We start from the raw sequence: 6,907 nt of genomic DNA on the forward strand, positions 1-6,907 counted from the left end.
ATTAATTGCTTGTAATAATATGTGAGTATACATTATTTTTGGGAGGCCTATGATAAACATATTGAGTGTTTTAGCTACTACATTAGCATTTTAAAGTCAGAAGCACACATAAACATGGAAGAAAGTGGTATTTTTCAAAATTAAGTTAATTCTCAATTAAGATTCATATCATTATGAAAATTCATATTACATGCTATATCTTTTCACAAATTATGAAAATTAAGACAACTATTTGATAACTAATCTCACTTAAATATTTTTATTATGAATATAAGTTCTAGCTAGAAGATAACTCACAACTTACTAATACTAAAGTTTTATAAAATTGGACAATCTTTTTTTCTTTTTTTTTTTGGGTGTGTGAAACCTTAATTGTATTCATATCAATCATCAAATTAATTAAGATTAATACTTAAAGATAATTATGTGATAAGAAAAAAATAACTAGTTATTTTTTTATATTAATATAAATGTTTGGATTAGTTTATGTATATTTTAATTAATTTTATGAATCTTTAAATTAATAATTATATAAATTTTTAGAAACTCTAAAAATATTTAAATTTATAATTATTGAAAAGCAAATAAAACTTAGTTGTTATTTTTATTATTATTATTTAAAAAAAAAACTAGTTATTATTATTAGTACTGTAAGTATTTTCCATGCTTTCATTCCTCGCGTGGAGTGACCTTTGCACGATCACTTCCTCAGGCCCGCGTGGTCGGCTAGTCCATCGATTTGCTTTGAACCGCGTTTCTGGATGCTAATTAATCTTACCCTTATGTCATTGATGGATTATGTGACACAACGTGCGACTAATTACTGTTAATCAATATCCTAATGACACCTATAAAACAACTCATAAGCATTAACTACTATCTACTGTTCATCTCTAATCATGCAAAAGCAAAAGTTGTGCCTGTGCCTGAAAGCTTCTTTTGTAAATGATATAGTTATTTTTTAAAATATATTTTTATAAATAAAATTAAAATAATTTATTTTTTATTTTTTATTTTTTAAAATTTATTTTTAATGTTAATATATTAAAACAATATAAAAACATAAAAAAATTTATTTAAAAAAAATATCTCAAATTTTTATGATAGCATTTTCCAACAATAAAAATAAAATGAGAGAAAAGAAATGTTTATCAAACAAGGTGAATTTGCTAATTAGTTTTTTTATTGGTAATATAATGTAGTGTATTTTTTTTATATTAAAATAGTATTTTTTAGAATTTTTTTGCTTTTAATATTAACACATCCAAATTATTAAAACACACCTACAAATATCAATTTTATATTTTTTTAGGCCCGTGCCCGGGCTTTGATGTGGATTTGAATTTATTATAAAAATAATTTTTTAGATTACCAAATATTATTTCTTGCCAATTTAAATTTCAACTTGGCTTTGGTCCATAAAAAATCATTTCTTCTAGCCTATTATATTGTTCAATCTAACCTATAAATGATTAAATTTGATTAATTTTTTTCTAAAAACTTTTTCTTCAAACATGAACATTTTTTCCAGCTAAAAAAGACATTTAATTTAATTCAAAAATATTCAGATTTTATGGTGGGTAATTAAAATTGTTAGAGGAAAATTTCATCAACTTTTGATTCTTAAAACTCCCTATAAAAGATGGTTGGAGAAAAGTGTTGAAGGTTGGTTTTTCTACATTATTTTGAATAGAGATTCTTGACTCTTGTTCACCTATTTTTTTTGGTTTTTTAATTTTTTTTTAATTATAATTTTCCTTTAAAATCTGAAACTTAAAATCAGTCCTAAGAGATTTTAAGTCCAATTTCATTGGATATTATTTAAGAGTGCACCTAAATATGGTGGTGTTATTGAAATATTTAAAAGCTTATTAAAATCAAATATTTTACATCAAGTGAGGATGAATAAAAGCTTAATGATAAATAATTAAACCTTGATGATGAGAGCAACAACATATTTCAAGGTGTTTATGCACTAAGTTCTTAAACAATTAAGTATTTTTTTATTGGTTTTTTTGAAGTATATTTTCAATATAAGCTTAGAATGTAAGCTAGTAGCTATTTTCATTCTATTATAAATAATTCCATGTATGATTAAGTATGCATGCTATGATTGCATTTTAATCTTTTATGAAATAATATATTTTCTTAGTATGTATACTAGTCTTTGTTATGATTGCAATTTTATTATGATCTTATAAATCACATGATTATATACTAAACATATATGCCAACTTATCTTACTATATGTGAATATTTTAGACAACAATCAGAAGGCTTTAATATGCATTATTAGTCTTTATTTAGTTTATAATTCCTTGTGATAACTAGATGAATTGTTAAAAAGGATGTTAGTATCTTTGTTATTATTTTATCTAGTTGTTTATGTACATGTTTTTTAGATTGATGCATATAATATATCCTTAGAACGAAACAATAAAAATCTTGTTTATATCTACCAAATATATATATATATATAATTTTCGCTAGTTATTTGTTTAGTTTGTATATGCAAATTTCCAATCTTGTATGGTATGCTAATTGTTTAATTTGCTAATTCAAATTTATATTGGTGTGCAATTTGTTCAAAGAAGATTAAAATGGTATGATGCATGTTATTTGGATAATATTTTAAAATGATCTTGCTTAATTGAGAATATTTATTTTCTAAGCTTTTCTTATAATTGTTAAAAGGTTGTTTTTTAATCAAATTTTAGTTTGATAAAAAATTATGTGTGTGTGCGCTTTAAGAGGCCAAATTATTTATATAATATTGGCTATTGTTTTACATAACATTTATCATGACTTCAAATTGAGAATTGGTTATTCCAACCAATATTTCTTTGGCAAGTATTATTTTGATAATGAGGATTCTACCATCATCTTATGGTGAGTGGTGAGACATATGAAAGGTTTAAGGGACTAAACTTTGAGAGGTGATAACAAAACATGTTGTTTTATTTGACCATTTTAAACTTGAAAAAGTTCCTGTTGGAAAAGGTATTAAAGTTGCCAAATAATAATCATTTTTACTATGAATAGATTGAGCAATACACAATATACATAGTTCAATCAAGATTGCTAAGATATTTTGAAAAACTTTAGGTAAAAAGTTCTAGGCTGAAGTTGTTAGTATGAAAAATCAAAGTTGATAAATTTTAGATTTTCAGATGGTTAATCCAAGTATCATTATAAGTCAAGTTCAAGAGTTTCAACTTAAAGATATGGATAAAAGTGAACATTTTCAAGTGAGTGTAATTATTGAAAAATCACCACTATTTTGGAAAGAATTTAATAATTACCTTAAGTATAAAAGTAAGAAAATGAAAGTTAAAGACCTTATCAGGCTAAGACTATAAAAAGACAATAAGTTGTTTGAAAGAAAAACTAACTTTTCTAGCATAGCCTCTAAAGAAAAAAATTTGTGAAAGGAAAAAATATTACCTAAATGTTTAATAAAATAATATTATAACTGAAATATAAGATAGGACACTTAGCCAAAGGTTGTAGATTTAGAGCTTAACAAAGTAACCCAAAAAAAAAAATAATTTTTAAAACCAATATCAATGAGGTTTATCATCTCATAGATAAAGTTTAGAAATAAATATGGTTGTTATTGTTTCAGAAGTAAACTTTATTAAAAAACTTTAGCAGTGATTAGTTGACACAAGTACAACAAAACATTTATGTATTAAGAAATGTATATTTTCTAGTTATAAATAAGTGGTTGGTGAATACTTGTATATATGAAATTCACACTACTAGAAAACTAGAAAATAAAAACGAAAACACTAATGGATAAGTTTTTTTCACTAATTTTTAATGAAAATAGCAATGGATAATTATCGTCAATAATTTCCAATAAATTTAACAAGATAATATGTTTTGTTGGTAATTTCTGATGAAATTACCAATGGAGTAAAAAAAATTAATAAATAACATAGAAGCAATTTTGTCGAAAAGCTAACTCATTGTTATTTACTAATATTATTAATGGATTAATTATATCAATAAATGTAAAAAAAGTTATAACCAATAGTACCCATCTTTTTATTCTTCTTCTCATACTTCCTCTTGCCAAAAAAAAAAAAAAACTAACAGCCCCCTGGCTATAATAAATTCGACCACCATAAACCATTTGGAATATCAAAACCTATTAATAATGTCAACATCCATTGTTGAGCTTTTTATGATACTTCAATACACAAAGTAAGTAATCCATTTGTTTTTTTAGGTTAATCTATTGAATTATATTTTTAGTATTTATAGTTTGGTTGTATATTTAACTATTTTATAATTTGTTTTAGAGAAATTTTTTATATTAATGTATATTTGTATATTAGGAGTCGTTTGGGATTAAAAAAAAATAAAATTTATTTTTTTCTTTGATGAAATTGATTTTGGTTTTGTAACTTATTGTGTCATAATTGAAGACTGATGGGTTATTTTAATGGGTACCAATCATATTTTATCAATTTTATTGTTAAATTAAAGATTATGGATATTATTTGAACATTATAGATACACAATCTAGCATCCTTAGTTATTTACATGCAGATTATTATCATGATTATCTTAGTTATTTACATGCAGATTATTATCAAAGAATATAATGAGGAGTATATATTTGACATGCATTGAATTTAGATAAATATATAATTTATATGCTATTCAAATGTGATGAATTGAGACCTTTTTTTTTTTAATAAGTCAATTTTACAATTATATACTTTTAAAATATTTTTTCTTATATTCTTATATAGACTTAATTCAGTAACTTACTTATAGGCAATATCATTAATTATTATTATTCCAAAATCTAAATGCTACTTAAGCTCAAAATATGTAATAGCTAGGTGAATAATTTGTCATGTGATTTAAAATATATGTAAGTATTTAATAATTCATAAATTCTAAAAAGAGATTTACTTATGTTTTTTTATGGGATCGCTAATGGTTGTTATTAACTTTAACTAGGTTTTCAACATGGAAGGTAATGTTGGTAGATTAAAGTTTCTGTATTTGGGTCCCGGAAGAAAGATATAATGTTATAATAGATTTTTCTTAAATTAATGTCTTTTATATTCAAGAGTATGGTAATGGTAAAGAGACATATAATAGTGGGGCTTGTGCAAAGGGCTCAACTCTCAATGAGTTTAAAGTTGATTATTTTGAAAAGTTTATAGAGGTTTTTGAATTGTGATATCATAGTAAACAAGAGAAATTGGTTTTATTCAAATGTTATTGGTATGATATTGATAAAGAAATTATAATAGATCATCACCATGTTATGGCCAAAATAAATAAAAGAGATAGACTTCACAACATCAATAATGTTATTGTTTTTTTTCCCTAAACAATATCAATAAGTGTATTATATATACATTATATCCTTTAGAAAGAATCATAATAGAGTTGATCAATTATTCATTGTGAAAACCAAACCTAGGAATCGTGTTCAAATTGATGTTGTTGAAGATGGTAAAAATGAAGTAAATGAGGGAGACAACGTATTCCAAATGGATAAGCTAGTTGATTTATACCGAGTTACTCTATTTATGTAGTTAAAGAATTCAAATTTTTTTGTCACTAGGAATACTTATATTTACATTGGTATTGATGAGTTAAATGTAATATTGAATAGCAATGAACATAGAGAAGTAAACAAAGATAATGAGATAAACCAATTTAAATTCAACAAAGAAGATGATAGAAATAAAGAGAAGGATTCTAATTAAAGGGTGTTGCATTGATTTAGATGTATGACAATCATCGTGTAATAAAATTAACATTATATAACATATTTTTTGCAACTCTATAATGCATTATATTTTTACATTTTGAAAGTTTTTTTTTTTGTTGTGGTTGTGGATTTAATATTGATAATTGTTGGCTAGAAAATGCTTGATGTTGTTGTTGTGCATTTACGCTGGCTAATGAATTATAAATAACCAAACACAATTTAGAGAAAGAATTACCAATGGACGAGAACTATTATAAAAAACATTATAGTAGATTTTTTGGTTGGCAATTGAATTGTCAACGGGCATGCAATTTCATCAAAAAATTACAATAGATTTGAGAAATGACAAAAAAATTATTGATAGAATTAAATATATTAATAAATAAATAATTTTTCATAGCAATTCTATTAACATTTGTTGGCATGTCAATATGCTAATAAGATAATGATATAATTTTCATTGGTGTATTTAGGTTATAACCTAATCTTTTTTTTCTTTCTATTTCATCTCACCTATAATAAAAAAAATATAAAAACTCTCACTACCCCTTCCCTTCTATCCTACCACCACCCCCATCCCCCCTCTCTCTTTTTCATGCACTCGCGCCACCAATTAGTTTGTTGTCTTTGTTAGGGATTTATGAGACTCAACCATATAGATGGCTTTTGAGGACTCAAAGGTATGTGGGTTTTTTATTCTTTTTTTAATCTCATTGTAGGTTTTAGTTTTGTGATGTTTAAAGATTGAATTCAAATTTAATTTGTATTTTTAAATTTTTAAGTATAGACTTTTAGATGTTGAAAATTCTAGAAATTGAAAGCTTGGTATTAAGAATTTCGTGAGTTCTTAGATTTTAGAAAAAAAAATAGCAAATAGGAATTTCAAAAGACTGAATTAAGGTTTATTGCATTAGAAATTAGTGGGATCGTTTTGGAAGGTTATATATATATATATATATGGTATTTGCATTATTATTTTTTCAGTTGATGGGTTATTGAGTTGTCATTTTGAATTTTTCTAAGTAGCTGATTAGTAATTAAAAGTGCGTTTTTATCAAGGTTTTATATCATCATTTTGCACTTGAAGTATCAATAACTCCTTAACTAAAACATGTTTTATAATAATATATCTAATAATATAAGATACCTTTAATTTATGGTAAA

This window comes from Populus euphratica, unplaced genomic scaffold (genome assembly GCF_000495115.2).
Source record: "Populus euphratica unplaced genomic scaffold, PopEup_1.0 scaffold73.1, whole genome shotgun sequence".
In the NCBI taxonomy this organism is placed as follows: Eukaryota; Viridiplantae; Streptophyta; class Magnoliopsida; order Malpighiales; family Salicaceae; genus Populus; species Populus euphratica.